We start from the raw sequence: 21,949 nt of genomic DNA on the forward strand, positions 1-21,949 counted from the left end.
GTCCTATGGATGAAAAGCACATTGATGGACTATGGAATTAAAATGAAAAATATTCTCATCCAATGTGACAATACTAGTGCTATAAGCTTAACAAAGAACCCCATACAACACTCTAGAACAAAACATATTGAGATTAGGCACCACTTCATTAGAGATCACTCACAAAAATGGGATATTTGCTTAAAATATATCAACACTGAGGAACAATTGGCTGATATCTTTACAAAACCCCTTAGTGATGATAGAATATGTTTTATCCGAAGTGCCTTGAATATTTGGAGTGCGGATCAAGTCAAAGAAATTGCCAAATAAATACTGTGTGCCTTTCAACAGCTTATCTATAAAGTATATATATATCATCCTTGTTTGGTAGTATCTGCATGAATGAGATGTCAAACATTAATCTTAAAAATCACTCAATTAGTACTCTTAGCCTTCTTAGTTCTCTAAGATGGAGATGTACCTTCACCTTAATTAAAATACCTAACAATTTGACAATATGTCAACATCTCTGAAATAACACAAGAGGGGGGGTGAATTGATTTTAACACTTAATTAGGCCTTTTGAAAATTAATTATGAAACCTAATTTGAATTTTCTTCTCTTGATTAGATTTTGGTTAGTTCAAATGAGATCAACACAAATAGAAATACCAAACCAAAATTAAGAATGAAAGTGCAAAAATAAGAAAGAACACACCGATATATAGTGGTTCGGGCAAAGCCCTACTCCACTCTTCTTAAGATCGTCGTTAAGGTTTTCCACTATGTGAGACCTCCACGATGCCCGGCTCCGAGGCGATTACACTTCCAAGGGATATTAAATGAGGATGCCCTTACACCTTTACACCGACTCTCCTTCTTCGTCGAGTTCTAAGCAATACTCCATAGGGTATTAAGATAGGATGCCCTAGCCACCTTTACAAGATAAGAAGATGAAGATTTGCTTGGCTTCTCTTGAAAGCTTGATGCACAGTTGTCCCTTTGATTGCTTCTTGAATAGTGGTTGCAAGTGAAAGCTCTAAATCCCAACTCAATAGATTTACAAGTGCAAGGCAAGTTTTGGGAGAAAACAAAATCTTAAGCACAAATGGATTGCAAGTTTGCTTGAAAGCTTAAGAAAGTTTTTCAAATATTCAAGAGAGGAAAATAATCCTCTTGAATGTGTATTTATACCCTCTTATGAAAATATGACCGTTTGGAATCAAGGAAATCAAAAAACCAATTTTTAATTCAAAACCAACGGCTATTTTTTGAGCTGTCGCGAGGTTCTCGGAACATTCTCAGAGCTCCGAGAAATTCTCGGAGTTCCGAGAAAACGGCCAGAAGATGGAAATATTCTACTGGACTATTTCTCGGAGTTCCGAGAAAATGACCAGAGTATGGAAAATACTACTGGACCATTTCTCAGAGTTCCGAGGGAACTCTCGGAGTTCTGAGCTCCGAGAAAAATCTCGGAGTTTCGAGAAGCCTAAAATAAGCAGATTTTTGAGATTTTATTGCTTATTTGATTTTGGGCTTTTGGAACTCAATTCCTATGATATTGTTGGAATGTTTATGAGGGTCCCAACATGTCGGTCCACCACATAATCATTTTATTTCTTAAGTATTTTTTAAAACTCTTTTGAAAAACCTTGCCTTGAACTAATAAATCTAAAGAGAAAGGATGTACAATGATACCCATGTAACTTTCAACTTCTCTTTAGTCTTGGTCTTCAATTGATCTTCCATCTTGTGTATGCTTGCTTGAGAGATGATGTGAGCTCCACTTAGCTCCTTTGAGTCTTGTGTTGGTACGTCTTCAAGCATGACCATGTAGTGTGTTGGTTTCTTCAATGATCAATCCTATCTTAAACACAACACTTCAAGGCAAATTGATTAGTATTCAATAACACAATCAATTATGTTTAGAATCATCAAAACAAGATAGGAGAGTAGACCCTTGGGCTTACAATCTCGATCATGAACATGTATATGTGCATTACTTGGATACATATTTTATATCATAAGCATTGATTTAGGGGGAGTACCTAACTCAATCTTCATTCACTCCTAAATTGCTATACATTTTAGTTCGCCCTTTCTGTCGATGACAAAAGGGGGAGAAGTTTGAAATTGATTATCTATTCAATTGCCTATATGCACTATATGCTTTTACTTTTTATCATTTATCAGTGTGCATATATTGAGGGGGAGTTCTTGCATTCACTTGCCTATTTTGTCACTCCACACACACCTCATAATCAATTTTGTTTGTCATCATAAAAAAGGGGGAGATTGTAAGCCCAAGGGTCTACTCTCCTATCTTGTTTTGATGATTCTAAATATAATTGATTATGTTCTTGAATACTAATCAATTTGCCTTGAAGTGTTGTGCTAAGATAGGTTGATCATTGAAGAAACCAACACTTCACATGGTCATGCTTGAAGATGTACCACACAAGAGTCAAAGGAGCTAAGTGGAGCTCACATCATCTCTCAAGCAAGCATACACAAAATGAAAGATCAATTGAAGACCAAGGCTAAAGAGAAGTTGAAGGTTACATAGATTTCATTGTACATATTTTCTCTTTAGATTTATAAGTCAAGGCAAAGTTTTTCAAAAAGAGTTTTTAAAAACACTTAAGAACTTAAATGGTTTAGTGAATGGTTATGTGGTGGACCAACATGCTGGGACCCTCATAAACATTCTAAATTATCTTAGGAATTGAGTTCCAAAAGCCCAACATCAAATAAGCAATAAAAAGATAAAAATCTGCTTATTTTAGGCTTCTCGGAGCTCCGAGCTCGGAACTTCGAGAAATGATCTGGTAGTTTTTAACAACTTCTGGCCATTCTCTCGGACCTCCGAGAAATTTTCTCGGTACTCTGAGAAATGGTCCAGTAGAATTTTTCTTCTTCTGGCCGTTCTCTCGGAACTCTGAGAATTTGTCTCGGAACTCCGAGAATTTCTCGGAGCTCCGAGAACGTCGCGACAGCACAGAAAAGAGCCGTTGGGATTTGAATTAAAATTTGGTTTCTGATATTAACACCCCCAAATGGTCATATTTTGTCAAGAGACTATATATACACATTCAAGAGGATTATTTTCCTCTCTTGAATATTTGAAAAACCTCCTTAAGCATTCAAGCAACTTGCAACTCATTTTAGCTTAAGAATTTGATTTTCTCCCCAAACTTGCCTTGCACTTGCAAATCAATTGAGTTTGGATTTAGGCTTTAACTTGCAACCTACTTTGGAGAGCATTCAAGGGGACTACATCGTGCATCAAGCTTTCAAGAGAAGCTAAGCATTTCATCTTCTATTCTTGTAAAGGTGGCTAGGGCATCCTATCTTAATACCCTAGGGAGTATCGCTTAGAACTCGGCGAAGAAGGAGAGTCGGTGTAAAGGTGTAAAGGGCATCCTCATTTAATACCCCTTGGAAGTGTAATCGCCTCGGAGCCGGGCATCGTGGAGGTCTCGCATAGTGGAAATCCTTAAGGACGATCTTAGGAAGAGTGGAGTTGGGCTTTGCCCGAACCACTATATATCGGTGTGTTCTTTCTTTGTCTTGCACTTTCATTCTTGATTTTGGTTTGGCAATTCATTTTGTTTTTTATCTTATTTGAACTAACCCAAAATCTAATCAAGAGAAGAAAAATCAAATTAGGTTTAATAATTAATTTTTAAAAAAGTATAAATTAGTGTTTAAACCAATTCACCCCCCCCTCTTGTTTATTTCAGAATCAGTTCTAGTGAAGTACCAAGGGGACATACTGAAGATGAGTAAGTACATACTACTCAGCCTCATAAATCATATGAGCATCTTGTCATACGAATTGACCAGATGAGTACAGAGATAGGACGACTTACTAGGGCTGAGGCTCAAAGGGCTACTGATTATTCGCAACTAATGGATACCGTAGCAACAAATAGGAGAGAGAGAGAGCTCGAGAGCATGACGAGATATTACAGGCCATATCAGGATCCCGTTCTCTTCGATATTACTCCTCGACTCCTCCCCGTGATCAGCCTCCCTCAAAGATGTGATGGACTCATCAGTGCAATTTTTGTTACAGATAAACTGTAGTTGATATACCAAAAATGATATACTACAGTGCTACTAAGATATCCTTCTCCATTTCCTTTCGTCCAGTTTGTGCTTTTGGATTATGTTTCATTTTCTTCATGGATGATGTTTTATGCCCGATGTGGGCTTTTATTTTGGTCTGTATATGCCCAGTATGGGCTTTATGAGTAATGTGGATGTTGCCCTAGATGGGCTTGTGGATAGTATGTTTGGATGCCCAGTATGGGCTTGATATTTTGGTTGAAAGATGGTGAGGCCCAGAGAGGGATTATGCTTTATGGGTTATTTTATCTTTCATGACTCAGAGATTGGATGACAATATCTATTCATGTATCTCTGATTATATTTTGCAATGATGTGAAGAGGGTGTGTCTCTTCCATCGTTCATTCATGTATATGGGATCTTTTCATGTCTCATCTTTATATATAAATGAGTTGTTTTGGTTGCCATGGATGTGTATTCCTTTTATTGTTTATTATTTTGGTATCCATGTGTTTATTAGACTGTATTTGTTTCAACTTTATAATCCTATGTCTAATAATCATCCATTCAAAGTGTTTCTCTCATTTGAATGGAGCAAAAATTGAAATTGGTAAGGTGATTCAAATCATGGGCCTTTGTGCTAGAGACAATTACATTTAGATTAATCGCACATAGTCAGGGAGAGCTGTCACTTGCAAATGTATAATCATCTAGGGTCAAACAACTCAAACACAGAAGTTATTTTATAATTCTGAGTATGTTCATGCTCAGGAAGAGACTTCTCTGCCTTATGATAAGAAAACCCCCATATGAAGCAATTTGTGATTCTAAATGCTTATATCATAAATTTGAGCATATTCTTGCTTAGGTAAAAATTCAATTGCTTTCATAGTTGGAAATGTAACCCAAGTGTTCAAATCATTCACCTTGCATCATTGTACCTTGTCATGCCCTCCAACACAGGTTTCACCTAGGGCCAATGACAAATTCATAGCGGGAGAGCTTAATGGTTATATTTTCATGATTATATAGACCAATATGATATTCTCATATGATCTATTACCTCTATTATTGTGCTTAACTTGCGAATCATTTGATCAAAAATTTTTTTTATAAAAAAAGGGGCTTATCATGCATTTCACTTTTGTTTTCTCTTTGATAAGCATTTTAAGAGCTTAAATGTATCATCATGTACAAGGCACATAGCTTAGCAAAGCTATTATTCATCTTGACACCCCACTTGCACTTTCACTTGTTTATCCCTACCTTTTTGCTGTTGCCAAAAGGGGGAGAATTTTGTGAATTGATTTGGTAGTTCAATTGTATATGCACCATATGTTTTACAGTCATTAGTTATATTTGTGCATATAGTGAGGGGGAGCTATGCTCTATTGTGTATATCATATCATACTTATTCATCTTTTAGTTGAAATCTCCTTCCTCCCTAATCAATTTGTTTGCCATCATAAAAAAAGGGGAGAATGCAAGCCCAAGGGTTCCCATGGGTTCAATCATTCACCTTACCTTCTTGTTTTGATGCTAGCAAATACAAATTGATTAGCATTGTCAGACTAATGTGTTGCTTTGAGATGTTGTGCTCTACACAGGAATTTGATATGTTATATTGCCATTACACAACTCAACACAACACATAGCTTCTGGATCCACACTCACATTGATCAAGAGCTTGCACTTACAATTGAGACATCCTCATTTGAAGATGTTCAAGTCATGAAGCTCATCATGAAGATCCTACAAGTTCCCAACAAGTGTTAAGAAGAAGCTTGGAGTTGAACAAGTCATTGGTGACACCTCATGTACCCTCCAACATGCATTGAAGATTGGAGGAGTCACAAGAATCAAATGAACGTTCAAGAAGTTCACTCTCAAGATGAAGAAGTCCAAAGAAGTGCAAAGGAGCCAAGACATTCCAAGAAGACTCAATGGTATACACTATTGGAATGTATTTGGAGTCTTATTGATTTTATGTTTAAATGCACTCTCAAAAGGTTTTCAAAATGATTTTCATACTTAACATTTTACATCTTAGAAAACCATCAACACACACCTAGAAATGTGTTTGAAAACCTTGGACTTAAGCCCAAAGACCATAGCCCAAAAGCCCCTTTGTTTTTAAACTTAAAAATGGAATTTTACTCAGGGTCGGTCGACCGGGCTATACGGGGCGACCGCGGGATGCTAACTGGAATTCCAGTGCATCTCGAAATTTATCGGGCCGGTCGACCGCGATAGTGTTTTTAAGCCGAAAATTCATTTCAAACAGTTTGCCCTCCCCGGGTAACCGCCCTTGGGCCGGTCGACCGCACCGGTATGAATTTTGAATTTCAAAAGAAGAGCCCGATAAGGGCGGGCGACCGCCGCGACTGTGAAATAGATCCGTTGGGGCTTTCGCAAGTTGACTTTTTCAACCCTGTAATTTACAGTTTTACCCCCAAACGGTCATATTTTCTTATGGGCTATATATACACTATATAAACCTTTCTAAACAAGCTTTTGGCAAGATCAAATCAAATCTTCTTGAACCTAAACTTTTACAAGAAAGGTTAAACCTCTTTGAACTTGTATTTTTTACATTCTATCAAGAGGATCTCCATAGGCTTTACATTTGTATCTATTTCTTGGAGAGTTTGTGTGCTTTAAAAGTTGTAATCAGCCTATCAAGAGGCATTGAGAGTTCTTTCATTTTATTTCTTCATTCTATAATTGAGGGTCTCCGATTTGGCCCGGAAAGAAAGGTAAATCATTTGTAAGAGGAAGGCGTCCTCAGAAAGGCTTCGGGCAGAAAAGGGTGTGATCCCTTTGAAGAAGGAGTTGGTGTACGGCTTTAAGATTCGTGCGTTGAAGAATCTTATTGGTTAGTGAAGAATCCAAGGAGGAAAACTTGGAAGAGTGGAGTAGGTCAAGCCGTGACCGAACCATTATAAATCTTGTGCCTTGTGGATGCTTTCTCTTCTCCTTCTCCTTGCACTTTGGTGTTGGGTAATCTCTCCCTTTACTTATGCTTATGCTTGATTGATTAACGGTTAGATTTGTTAAGGCTTAATTAATAAATTGATTTTAATAATCCTCCTAATTAAGTCCCAAATTTTAATTGGCCAATTCACCCCCCCTCTTGGGTTGTCACCTTGTATTTCAATGACAATTACCCAAAAGATTGGTGAACCCAAGTTTATCTCTCACAAGGTCAAAATACCGAAGCCCTTCTCCCCAGTAGAGTCAAGATAAGCAAACGTTTGTCAGGTGCTCCCTGAATGAGAACCCTTGCTTGGGCAATCCGTCTGTCAACGGATTCATCCAATCATGGTCAAACGCAACCGATTCAGACACTGATTGATGGATGTTTACATCCCCTTCAGATCAATTCTCCAAACAGTGGGTATAACATCGGCTCCTTTGACATAGTCAGGATCACCATCATCGGAATCAATCTCGATTGACTCTCAGCCAATTTATGGTATCCAAGGAACCTTATTAACTCCGACAGCTCAAACGGTCTTCCTCACCAGGGTCAAGGCAACACGCTGTCATAGATCCTAATATCACCAACACTCCACATCCCCAGAGAGTCGTTCGAACCTAGTCTTTTAACAAAGAATGTATGTTCCCAGATTCTCCAACATGATCTACCCAACAGAGTTTGCAACAAAATCCCCAGCGGACTTTGTACCCAAATCCCCAGCGGACTTTGCAACCAAATCCCTAGCAAAGTTTGTACCCGCGTCCACAATAGATTTTGTGACCAAACCAGGCATTCAAAACTAGCAAAAGCCCCTTGAGGCATCATCCCTAGCGAGAGTCTTTCGTAATACTCAAAACCAGAGTAAACCCGTCTGACCATGGTATTTATTATGAGCCAACCCCTTACGACATGTTAGCTCTCCAGGGTAAGTCCGTCTGAACACGGTAGCCCTTTCAAACCAAACTAAACCCGTCTGAACACGGTTTCTAATCTGAGCAAACCCTTTACGACGTGTTAACTCTCCAGGGTAAGTCCGTCTGAACACGGAAGCCCTTTCAAACCAAACCAAACCCTTCTGAACATGTTATCTAATCTAAGCCAACCCCTTACGACGTGTTAGCTCTCTAGGGTAAGTCTGTCTGAACACGGTAACCCTTTCAAACCAAAGTAAACATGTTTGAACATGGTATCTAATCTAAGCCAACCCCTTACGACGTGTTAGCTCTCCAAGGTAAGTCCATCTGAACACGATAGCCCTTTCAAACCAAACTAAACCCGTCTAAACACGGTATTAATCTGAGCCAACCCCTTTCGACGTGTTAGCTCTCCACGGTAAGTCTGTCTAAATACAGTAACCCTTTCAAACCAAAGTAAACCCGTCTGAACATAGTATCTAATATGAGCCAACTCCTTACGACGTGTTTGCTCTCCAGGGTAAGTCTGTCTGAGCACGGTAGCCCTTTCAAACCAAACTAAACCCGTCTGAACATGGTATCTAATCTGAGGGAACCCCTTATGATGTGTTAGCTCTCCAGGGTATGTCCGTCTGAACATTGTAACTATTTCAAACCAAAGTAAATCCGTCTGAACATGGTATCTAATTTGAGCCAAGCCCTTACGACGTGTTAGCTCTCCAGGGTAAATCCGTCTGAATAGGGTAGCCCTTTCAAACCAAACCAAACCCGTCTGAACATGGTATCTAATCTGAGCCAACCCCTTACAACGTGTTAGCTCTCCAGGGTAAGTCTGTCTGAACACGGTAACCCTTTCAAACCAAAGTAAACCCGTCTGAACATAGAATCTAATCTGAACAAACCCGCTGCGACGTGTTCGCCCTCCAAGATAAGTCTGTTTCACCTCGGTGACCATCCAAATCAAGATAAATCAAATCAATGAAATACAGGTGTGACAACCCAAGAGGGGGGTGAATTGGTCAATTAGAAATTTTATGCTTAATTAGGCAAAGATTAAAAATTAATCCATTTAATTAAGCACTAATTAGTCTAACACTTGTTCAATTAGGTATGTCAATAAAAGCCTTTTAGACATTCTAATCATGCACATTTGTTAACCTTGTTCAAATATACATTATAATGCAATTAGGGTTTATACATTTAATTCAAGTGCATTTACTAACCCTTGTTCCATTAAAACAATAAACAAGTTAGGGCTAGAGATTACCAATCACCACACGTGCAAAAAAAGGAAAGGAAGAGAGAGAGAGACAATGAACAATAAATTTATAGTGGTTCAGTCTATCACAAGACCTACTCCACTCTTCACGTCTGCACGTGAGTTCCACTATCTCGATCCTTCTTCAAGGTCGGATCAATGAGCCATTACATGACCAAGCTTTTCCATTCTCAAGGGCCAAAGCGAAGTCCATCTGCACGAAGCCTTCGGCGAGAGGACACACCCTCATACACCGTCTTCACATTTCTTAATGGGCTGAAGAGGAGACCCTCGTCTTCACCTTTATTAATGGGCCGAAGAGAAGACCCTCTTCTTCACAATTCTTACTCGGCCGAAGAGAAGACCCTCAATGAAGAACAAAGAAAAATAAAAACACTCAATGCCTCTTAATAGGCTGATTACATAGTTTAAGCTCACAATCACTCCTAAGAAATAAGCAAAAGAAAAGCCCTATCGAGTGCCTTTTGAAAGAATGTGAAAATACATGTTCAAAGAGGATTTCACTTTTGAATGGAAAGTTGAAGCTCAAAGAGAAATGGGATTTTTTGTTTCCCAAATGTTCAAAAGCTTATAGAGATAGGTTTTAATCATATATATAGCCTATTTGAAAATATAACCGTTTGGGGTAAAACTATAAATAACGGGCTTGAAAAAGTCAAGCAGAAAATGCCCCAACGACTAGTTTGCCCGATCGCCGCGGTCAACCGAGCCACCGTGGTCGCCCGCCCCTATCGGGCGCCCTTTTATATTTTCAAATTTCTTACCGTCGCAGTCGACCGGCCCTATGATGGTCGTCCGGCAAGGCTAACCTTTTAGCTCAAAAATTAGGCTCAAAAACCTATTCGCGATCGACCGACCCATTGTGGTTGTCCGCCAAGCCCAACCTGGATGTTTTCTGAATTTTCAGAAAATCAATCCGCGGTCGACCGGATTGGCCCGGTCGACTGGCCCAATGAATTTCAAGATGTCCTGGACTTCCAAGTTCCATCTCGTGGTCGAGCGGAAAAGCCCGGTCGACCGGCCCTGTGTGAAATTCCATTTTTAACTTTAAAAATCAGGGGCTTTTGGGCCATGGTCTTGGGCTTAAGTCCTAGGTTTTCAAACACATTTTAGGGTGTGTGTATTGTTTTCAAAGATGTAAAAAGTTAAGTATGAAAACCATTTGAAAACCTTTTGAAAGTGCATTTAAACATTAAATCAAGATAACTCCAAATACATTTTAAAAATAAGAACCTTGAGTCTTCTTGGAATGTCTTGACTCATTTGCACTTTCTTGGACTTCTTTAGTTTGAGGTGAACATCTTCAACTTGTCCTCCAATCTTCAATGCATGTTGAGGTACATGAGGTGTCACCATGGCATGTTCAACTCCAAGCTCCTTCTTGACACTTGTTGGGAACTTGTGGAATCTTCATGATGAGCTTCTTGATTTGAACATCTTCAAATGAGGATGTCTTCACTGTAGGTGCAAGCTCTTGGTTCCTTTGCTCCTTGATCCACAAGCCATGTGTTGTGAAGAGTTGTGTAATGGCGATTATGACATGAAATTCCTGTATACAACACAACACCTCAAAGTAATACATCAGTCCATAAATGCTAATCAATTTGGTTTGCTAGCATCAAAATAAGAAGGTAAAGTGAATGATTAACCCATGAAAACCCTTGGGCTTACATTCTCCCCATTTTTTGTGCTGGCAAACAAATTGATTAGGGAGGTAGGAGATTTTAAACAAATAGATGAATAAACACTATAAACAATGAAGCAATGCTCTCCCTCATTATATGCACAAGTTTAAAAGGATAATGTAAACCATGGGGTGCATACAAAATATAGACTACCTAATCAATTCCTAAAAAATCTTCCCCTTTTTGCAACAGCAAAAAGGAAGGATATGCAAGTGAAAGTGCAAGTGGGGTGGTGTCAAGATAAATGATAGCTTATATAAGCTATATATATAGTATATGATATAACATTTATGCTCATAGAATGCTTATCAAAGTAGAAAATAAAGTAGAGTGCTTGATAAGCCTTTTTTTAAATCTAAAAGATTTGTAAGTTAAGCACAACTATGAGGGCAATAGATCTTAGGAGCATATCACAATGATCTATATAAACATAAATATATAACCATTGAGCTCTCCCCCTATGAATTTGTCATTGGCCCTAGGTGAAACCTATGTTGTAGGGCATGATAGGGCAGAATGATTTGAATACTTGAGCTTCATTTGCAACTTTTTGAAGCAGATAAGTATCTACCTGAGCAAGGATATGCTCAGATCTATGACCTAACCTTTCAAGTTCACTTGCATCATGTAGGGGATCTCTTGACAATAAGCAAACAAGTCTCTTCCAGAGCATTGATATGCTCTGAACTATAATATAACCTTTTTTTAGATGACTTGTTTTGTGCTCATAGAGATTTACACATCAAAATGAAAGCTCCCCCTGACTGTGTGCGTCTAATATAAATGTTAGAGTTCTAACACATAAGCCCTTGATTCAAGTTTAATCACCTTTAACCATTTTGAGTTGCTCTATTCAATTGATAGTCACATATGAATTGGAATGGATGATTATTAGACATGAGATATGGCAATGAAGAGAATATAGTCTAATAAATACATGGATACAAGAATGAAATCAATGAGGTACATATCCATGGCAACCAAAAGATCATGAATACATAGATTACAACCATAAAGCTCAATATACATGATCAAAATGGAAGATTAATACCACATTTCTTTTATCACTTCAAGAAATGATAAAAGTGGTATTTGGAAATCTCTCGAAAGAAGTAAAACTGAACTTCTTTTCTTCTATCAGGAACTCCTCTACAGATGAATGTTTAGAAGAGCTTAGATCAATGCTTGACCCTTTTTTCCATGTAAGGGACCATCTTTTGACAAATCTTTCCGGATTGAGAGATTGGGTACTTGATTTAAATCTTCTCCTTCAACAAAGGGTCATCCTGGAGAGGATGAACATGGAGTGCACATGCCAGCGTAGATATGAATTCTCAATTTCCTTAGTCTCTATTCATCCTTCACTGTGGAAGAATGTAGAGATAGACAGAGAAAAATTGAGTACATCTACCATCTTATTACAACTGGCACTATGTAAGGAGACAAGTACCATAGACAAGCTGCGAAGGACATATGATTTGAGTGGAGTCCTCCGAAGCTAGAATCTTGGAAGAGATGATGGGAAATGACAAACTCAAAATTATTTTTAAATCATCCCTCTTCCAGGAAATTGTCATTGGCCTTTGATAATTCTTGTAATGTAAGGCCTGACAATATACAATGGCTTAGATATGAATGTAAAAAGCACAGCTATTGGACCTTATCATGATAATATATTTTTATTCAAAAATACATGATAAGATATTACTTCATAGACAATGTGATGATCATCTCAAGCATTGTCCAATGAAGAAGCGTTCTAGAGATTTTTCAAACTCTAGAACAAGATACTTATCATTGGTAGAGATAGAAACATATAAGTCTATCCAAGATAAGTATAAGACCTGAGAAGATATGGCACTGAGACACATGTAAAGGGATCTTGTCAAAAGATGAGAGATGATCTCAAATTTTCAGAATAGGACAAGACCCAACAACAATACATATGGAGCAATGTGGCTCCATATGAGTGTACTTATCATATGTGATGCACATCAAACATCATATGATAAGATGGATGGACAGACATTGAGCATGTATAGCTCTCCCTTTGAGGTGACTCATACAGTGTATGAATCCAAAGAGCTATCCAACCACAGAGACACCAAAGGATTTAATGGTGAATGATTTTCACACCACCCTTAGGCTACTAATGCATGTTTTGCTAAGGTTGAAGGTATCAACCTAGCATACCAAGCTCCCCCTAAATATGTGCATAATATATATATATATATATATATATATAACACACGGCATAAATATGGCTAATCATGGTTAAAGAAATTAGTGTTTTAATTAAAGGTGAGTGTACATTCTCCATCTTACTAGGTAGGAGGACTAAGAGTACCAATTGAGTGATTTTTAAATTTAAGTTTACCTTATTTACCATGTACCCAATAGCATGTAAGGGAAAATAACTATAGATTATATAGATTATCAATTAAGCTTAAATCTATAAAACTTAGACATTATAAGAGGGATTAATAGAATCCCATGTTTAAGAGAGACATCCATGGCTCATGCAATGACAGCGTTCATGGATAGTCTACCATGTTTGGACATAAGAATCATGGTCCAAACATCTATGCCTACATCCACAAACCACTATATATATAAGATAGGGCATTTACGCACAGAGTGCAAAAGGCCCATGGAAAATCAAGATGTGTGGGAAACAAGTGTTCCCATCAAAATGTGTTACATGATAACTACTACAATGACAAACTGTCCAACAATGGTACTAGATTCCTATAACATTTTTAATTTTACTCAATTGAGTTTCATACGTTGAATCTAGATTCATTTTCAATTCCCTAAAAAAAATATTCATGCAGGACTGTAGAGAATAATCCAAGGACTTCTAGAGAATGTCAAGTGATGAATACCTTGGACACATGCATTCCAAAATAAACTACAATGACTATATAGTTTTATCTTAGTCACGAGAGGATATTCATTTTAAGCCTTTTTGGAATATATCAATTTAACACATCAAGATTTCTTATGCATTTAATGATAATTATTAAGCACATAAGAATGGGTTTAAAGGACAACTAGGTGCATAGTAATAAACATAGTTACTCACCTAAGGGCATAAGAGATGTCTAAGAAAGGATTTGAGTGGATTTTCTTAGATATTGCTTTTAACACTTAATTTTGCTAGAAATGATATTCTACCTAAGTTGAATATACCAAGATCTAGCAAATGCCAAAATTGTCCTAAATAAAGTTCAAGAATGAAGGGAATGAACTTGAAAAATCAATTTGAACTCAAGGGCAAAGAGGGAGGTTAATTTTCATGAAAGCACATATATGGTTTTCACATTGAAGTTTCTATTGTGGATTTGCTATGTGGATGCTAAGTGCACAAGTGATGTGATTTGCACTTAGATAGGCTTTTCAAGTAAAGTTATTCAATAAATCACAAAAAAAGATGTGATCATTTAAGCACAAAGAGCAAAGATACAAACTATTATGAACATGAATAATGATGAGTATTTAAGCTCAAAATTAAAAATATATATCATTAAGCTCATAAAAACTAGATACAAAGAGTATTCAGTGAATTAAAGTATCTAGTAAGAATGTGAATGAAATGAACATTTACCATAGCCCCTAAACTAACTCATTCACTAATTAGATTAGAGGAATTCTTTTGGAACCCAAATTCCTTTAGTTCCATCTAAGTTTGTTTGTGAGAGTGTACATTTTCTTATCCAAACAAACTTGTTAGATTTTACAATTCTAAGCCTACACTCAGAATTGTGATGTCCAGATCTACCACAATGAGTACAACCGTAATGATTGGTAGATAAGGAACAAATGGAATCACAAGACTTAGAAGTATGTTTATCTTTTTCTTCTTGAAGTCTTTGATTCTTATTAGAGAGTTTTTTATTTATTTATTCTTCATTTTCACAAACATGTTTATATTTTTCAACAAGTTCAATTTTTGTGATTTCAAGGCTTTTAATTTATTTCTCAGAGGCATTGCATCATTGAAATAAGTCAACATTTTTCTTCATTCAAAATATGCTCAATTGACTTAATTTTTCATTTATTTTCAAACATACATTTATTTTCAATTTCAGATTTTCAATTTGAATTTCCAAATAAAAAATAGAATGTTTGAAAGAACTTTCTTTTGCAAAAGATTTCTCTGAAGTCTCTTTTAGACTAAAAATTTTATCAATTGAAAAGAGACAAACATTTTTCTCAAAAGTGTTTTCTAATGAAATCCAAATATCTTTTGCATTGATGCAATTTGAAATATTGTCAAAAATAATTGGAGTTAAACCACAACACAACAAAATCATTACCTTTGAGATCAAGGAAAATAATTTCACATCACCTTCAGTACATTTCCATGAAAAAGAAATTCCCTCTTCAATGACATCTAAAATGTCATGATTTATGGATTTGAGATAAGCTTGCATTTTTGCTTTTCAATCTCCATAATTTGTTCCATCAAAGAATGGATGAATTATGGTGGATCGACCTTTCTCACAATCCATATGGATTGTCACAGATCTTTTCTCTTGTAGATTTTTAAATTAAAAATCTCTTTAAGAGCCTTAGCTCTGATACCAAATGAAATACAGGTGTGACAACCCAAGAGGGAGGTGAATTGGTCAATTAGAAATTTTAGGCTTAAGTAGGAAAAGATTAAAAATTAATCCATTTAATTAAGCACTAATTAGTCTAACCCTTGTTCAAATAGGTATATCAATAAAACCTAAGGTTTAGACATTCTAATCATGCACATTTGCTAACCCTTGTTCAAATAGACATTATAATGCAATTAGGGTTTATACATCTAATTCAAGTGCATTTACTAACCCTTATTCCATTAAAACAATAAACAAGTTAGGGTTAGAGATTACCAATCACCACACGTGCAAGAGAAGGAAATGAATAGAGAGAGACAATGAACACAAAATTTATAGTGGTTCGGTCTATCAAAAAAATCTACTCCACTCTTCACGTCTTCGTGTGAGTTCCACTATCTCGATCCTTCTTCAAGGCCGGATCAATGAGCCATTACATGACCAAGCTCCTCCATTCTCAAGGGCCAAAGCAAAGCCCATCTGCACGAAGCCTTCGGCGAGAGAACACACCCTCATACGTCGTCTTCATCTTTCTTAACGGGCCGAAGAGGAGATCCTCGTCTTCACATTTCTTAACAGGCCGAAGAGAAGTCCCTCTTCTTCACAATTCTTACCGGGCCGAATAGAAGACCCTCAATGAAAAACAAATAAAAATAAAACCTCTCAATGCCTCTTAATAGGCTGATTACAAAGTTTAAGCTCACAATCACTCTCAAGAAATACGCAAAAGAAAAGCCCTATGGAGTGCCTCTTGAAAGAATGTGGAAATACATGTTCAAAGAGGTTTTAGATTTTGAATGGAAAGTTGAAGCTCAAAGAGAAATCGGATTTTTTGTTTCTCAAATGTTCAAAAGCTTATAGAGATAGGTTTTAATCATGTATATATAGTATATTTGAAAATAGACCGTGTGGGGTAAAACTGTAAATATATGGCTTGAAAAAGTTAAGCAGAAAACACCCCAACGGCTAGTTCGTCCGACTGTCGTGGTCGACCGAGCCACTGCGGTCGCACGCCCCTATCGGGCGCCCTTTTATATTTTCAAATTTCTTACCGTCGCAGTCGACCGGCCCCATGGCGGTCGTCGGGCGAGGCTAACCTGTTAGCTCAAAATCCTATCCACGGTCGACCGACCCATTGCGGTCGTCCACCAAGTCCAACCTGGATGTTTTCTGGATTTTCAGAAAATCAATCCGCGGTCGACCGGCCTAATGAATTTCGAGATGTCCTGGACTTCCAGGTTCCATCTCGCGGTCGCGCGGCAAAGCCCGGTCGACCGACCATGTGTGAAATTTCATTTTTAACTTTAAAATTTAGGGGCTTTTGGGCCATGGTCTTGGGCTTAAGTCCTAGGTTTTCAAACACATTTTAGGGTGTGTGTATTATTTTCAAAGATGTAAAAAGTTAAGTATGAAAACCTTTTGAAAGTGCATTTAGACATAAAATCAAGAGGATTCCAAATACATTCTAAAAATAAGAACCTTGAGTCTTCTTGGAATGTCTTGACTCATTTGCACTTTCTTGGACTTCTTTAGCTTGAGCTGAACATCTTCAACTTGTCTTGCTCTTGTGACTTGTCCGCCAATTTTCAATGCATGTTGAGGTACATGAGGTGTCACCATGGCTTGTTCAACTCCAAGCTCCTTCTTAACACTTGTTGGGAACTTGTGGAATCTTCATGATGAGCTTCTTGATTTGAACATCTTCAAATGAGGATGTCTTCACTGTAGGTGCAAGCTCTAGGTTCCTTTACTCCTTAATCCACAAGCCATGTGTTGTGAAGAGTTGTGTAATGACGATTATGACATGAAATTCCTGTATACAACACAACACCTCAAAGTAACACATCACTCCATAAATGCTAATCAATTTGGTTTGATCGCATCAAAATAAGAAGGTAAGGTGAATGATTAACCCATGAAAACCCTTGGGCTTACATCCATGCAGTGATCCTGCAATTTAAATCAAAGCCCGAGCAAGTCCGTTTGTACACGGTATCTCATGGAAATCAAGCACTGTTTAAAACACAGTCTCAAGTCAAGATCATGCATACGATCTATCACACCAATCACCAAGTGCCAAGTTGGCAATCTTGTCACCAATGTCCGTACTAGATGTCAAAATGACATCCCCCGAGGTCCCTCCCCAAATCAGGTGTCCTTAACCTGACCCAGAGGTCCCTCCCCAAGTGAGGTGTCCTAAATTTGACTTCTGATAACCCTCCCAGCTGTTAGTAATGATGTCCATCACAGGGCTCGTTCTAACGGTCGTATTTTTAAAAAATAGTCGGCGAGAGGTTTCCACTCAATGACTTGATAGCAAGGTTCCTCGGCGAGGGCTGCACGCCCTAGGACCCGATGTGAGTCTTGCAAGCCTATCATTAGTCTCTACTGAGAAAAGTTTGTTGTCTCCTTACTTTGGCATTCAGGTGCCTTTCACCCTCTACGTATGTTGTTGGCTCCGAGGTTGTAGTCCACGAAAATCCTGAGAAACATGGCAGGCAATAATATACTATAACTTATATGCTAAATTGTGCAAGGGTGGAAAGCACGATTCCCTTCCATGGATGCAACCCAAGGATAAAACTTGTCAGCCTTAGAGCCATTGGTATTCCTTAGATTTTAGGAGTTAGAAACCTTTAAAGAACTGAAAATCATTAACTTCACAATCTGGGTTAATCAAACTCATATTTTTGGAACCGTTGGATAACGGTACCACCTCGTAGGAACCCTTAGAGCTGATTAGGAACACTTACATCACGTTGTGTTCTAGGTTTTAGGGTGTCCTAGAGTTAGGGAGTTCAGCCTCATCACGACCAATTGCTATTATTAGCAATTGAGTCATAAATCGAGTTATACTAGTTACCTTTTTTCTTCCCATATGACAAGCCTAGTTGCCTATGATGTAGGTTCACCTGCATTAGTCTAAGGGAGTGCCTTGCATTTAGAGATGACCATTTAACATCTTAGATGAAGTCATAAGATAATAAAAGCCACTCCACTTGAATCAAATAACGTATTTTAAACTACTGAAACAGTTCTCCAAGTCTAGATTGGTGCCCTAGATGTTTAGGCATATAGCTTAGTTTAGGCACCAAACTACGATCGACTCTGATTCCAGTGAGGCTTGTATACGTAAGCAGATTTGGATGCTTTGAATGGCATATCACATGGTGGGGGGGTTTTAGGATAGTTTACTTATTTCTTCTCTTAATTGAATTAATTAAAATACTTAGGATATTCTAAAATTAGAATTTCAGAGAACTCTCACATAGATTGAATTCAAACCAATTAAGAAAATCAAGAGATACATTAAGGATTATATTGAAATTAGATTTTAAGATGCATGCCATATAGTTTGCACATTAATATAGAGTTAAATGAGCAATTTAAAATAAATTCAAGAGAGTTAACTTTTGAGATTGAAGACCGAATTATCGAGCAAGAATTGTACATGTGGTGGTAATTCCCTATACCTTCCATTCTCGTAATCAGGTAACGAATCTAGATTTCTAGTCACTTATGGGTCATAAATCTCTCATCTAAGTGGCGACTCTATCATTCTCTTTTGCGTGAAATTCGGATTGCTTTAGTGATCCCAAGTTCATGAAAAAGATTAATTAAATCAATAATAAACTGCACACGCCAACTGTGTGGGTACGAGAGACCAAAAGAGGGGGCGGGTCGCACCGCCCTTCCTCAAGGGATCGGGTCCCATAGTGGTAAGATAAAGCCCTAAAAATGTAAATAAAAGAAGAAAGATGTAATCCGTTTACTTTTCCACTTGTGTGTTTACAAAACGGGTAGTGTGGGTTTCATCACCTTGATGCCAAGCCCCTCTACCTGCCCCTTTACTACTTTCTGTACAGTCATTTTTTGTTTGATTTAGGTTAACCTGCGTTATGAGTAAGTTGCCAATTCTGACTCTGTCGTAAACAACTTACAATACCAATCAGGTTAACTATCGATTATTTTCGATTTCTTTATTTATTGCTTTCTGCACAGTAAGGTACGAGGTTGAGATGTTAAAGAGACTTGTTCCACTACAGCCGAGCACTCGAGACAAAAATCCTTCCAACTTGCTGTTACTTTCTGCAATTTACAGCTTTCTACACAAGTAAGGTACGAGGATGAGATGTCAAAGAGACTTGTTCCACTACGATCGAGCGCTTGAGACAAAAATCCCTCCGACTTTCTTTTTACTTTTCTGCACTTTACTACTTTACGAAAGTAAGGTATGTGGTGGTGAATAAGTTCTCCTGTCCACGAAGAACTTACATAAACCTCGCTATTTTTCTTTTGTTTTACATTTAGTATTGTCATTTTCCGTTTGATTTACGGAGAGGGCACCTACTTGGGATCAGTTGCAGAGTTCTTTTGGAGCTTGTGACATATGGTCTCAAACATGATCGAACCAAACTGCGCTTTGTTTAGATTTTTTCTATAAATCTATTCCATTTACATTCGGAATTAAGCATAATCTAACAAGGGAAATAAAATCAAGTTATTTCATTTCAAATCTATCCAAAATGCCAATCCAAGTTAAGAGACCGGATTAATCCGGGCAAGAGGGGTTACTAGCACCTTCCCCGATTGTAACCACAACCCTTACCCAGATATCTACAAGGACCATGCCTTAAGCAAGCAGAGTCAAATATAAGGTTCTAGGCCCAGAGAAAATGAACCCCTAATTACTATTCTTCCAACGAAATTCAAGTCGTTACTCATTTCGTTGGAAGAATAGACATGGGTCATAGGCCTTAACCTAGGTGGCGACTCTGAGTTTCTCTAACTTGCGAAGTTAAGACTACTGTCCCGAGCTCGCAAGTAGCGCAGATCAAATAACACTCCCTTGAAGACCCGATTGTGGTGATCCCCTGTGGTCCTGCGCAAACACGAGAAGAAACCGGCTCCCACAATTACAAAGGGTGAATTCTAATGGCTCGTTTTCCATTCTGGCCCATGGTTCCAATTAAAGTATATGGCATCAACTGAACCAAGAAGAGGCATGGTTCTTTTGAAAGAAACTAAAAACAGCTACTAATAAAGAGATATGCATACCATTCAAAGTTACTAGTAATTAAATCACAAATGTCATTTGAGAAAAAAGTACTTTTTGAGATACTCACATCAGTTTAGAATCCTACAGGGTCCTATAAATAAAAAATGAGAGCTATTCCTCTAAGATGCAAAATTTAAAGCTTCCATCTATCAAAATCTAGGAAACGAAAATAAAAACCTTAAAACACAAAAAATAACAATTTAACAAAATCAAACCCATCTATATTACTCCAAATAGAGATAAATGCAAATAATCTCAGAAAACCACACAGAAATGAGAATAAGAACGAAATGATTGATCATAAAGAGTGAATTCCACAAAACCATGAGATCAAATCACTAAAACCTAATTCCTAGATAACAAAATCGAATAAATTGAAATGAACCCTTCATAAACGCAGTAATAAAGACATAAAAGAGACCAAATATATCACAAAGAACAAACCCTAGACAGCATAAACCCTAATTTCCTAAAACTTACAGGGCGAGAGAAGGACAAGAGAATCAAATGAAAGAAGAAGTGAATCGAAAGAGAAAAAGCACTACCTGAAAGATCTTGACGAGATCTCGAGCATGCCCATGGATAGATTAGCAACTTTTCATCTAAATGGCAGTTTTTCCACACGCAAAAACGCATACAGAGACAGCATGGGAGTTAGGGTTTTGTGAGGAAGGAGAAATGAGAGATTTGGCGTTAGGGTTTTGCCAGGAAGGAGGGAGGAGAGATATGGAGTTAGGGTTTATTTTGAGAGAGAGAGAGAGAGAGTGTAGGGTTTTGTTTCAGCAAAAAGGAAAGAAAACCATCGGGGGTAGCCTTGTCATTTTTTAAAACAAATGAGGGTATTATTGGAAAAAATGACGGAATTCCGACAAGTTCCGCCGTTCCAAGCGCGCTCAATCACTTGCAATCACTTCACAATCAACGATTTGGGAGATTATCTCTATAGTTAATTTATGATAAAATTGAACAATCGCTTGTTACGAAATAATCGATTGAAAATCTCATGAACGAAACGTTATTTTAAACACAATCGATTGTAGAATGGATTGTAACACATAATCTATTATCAATAATCCCAAACGAACAGGGCCATAGCGTAGGTTGAATAACTGTAGCGACTGAATTATCAAGATTTCTAAAGAAGTTAAAATTTGTGGAGTCTGAGTAAAACGATACCCCACCACGTGACTTCGTCCTTTGTCGGTGTAAGTATAATTGAGTATCATCCACGGAACTGGACTTCGTCCTTTGGTGAGCTAGCTGGACTTTTGGTTTACTATAGGACGCCGATATTCCCCCTCCCCCCCTTGACGGCTGGCTAACGTATTCCCACCATTTGACCGGTCTCTCTCTCTCTCTCCACACACACACA

This window comes from Tasmannia lanceolata, unplaced genomic scaffold (genome assembly GCF_043159265.1).
Source record: "Tasmannia lanceolata isolate RefF3 unplaced genomic scaffold, GAP_Taslan_0.1 ptg000012l, whole genome shotgun sequence".
Lineage (NCBI taxonomy): Eukaryota > Viridiplantae > Streptophyta > Magnoliopsida > Canellales > Winteraceae > Tasmannia > Tasmannia lanceolata.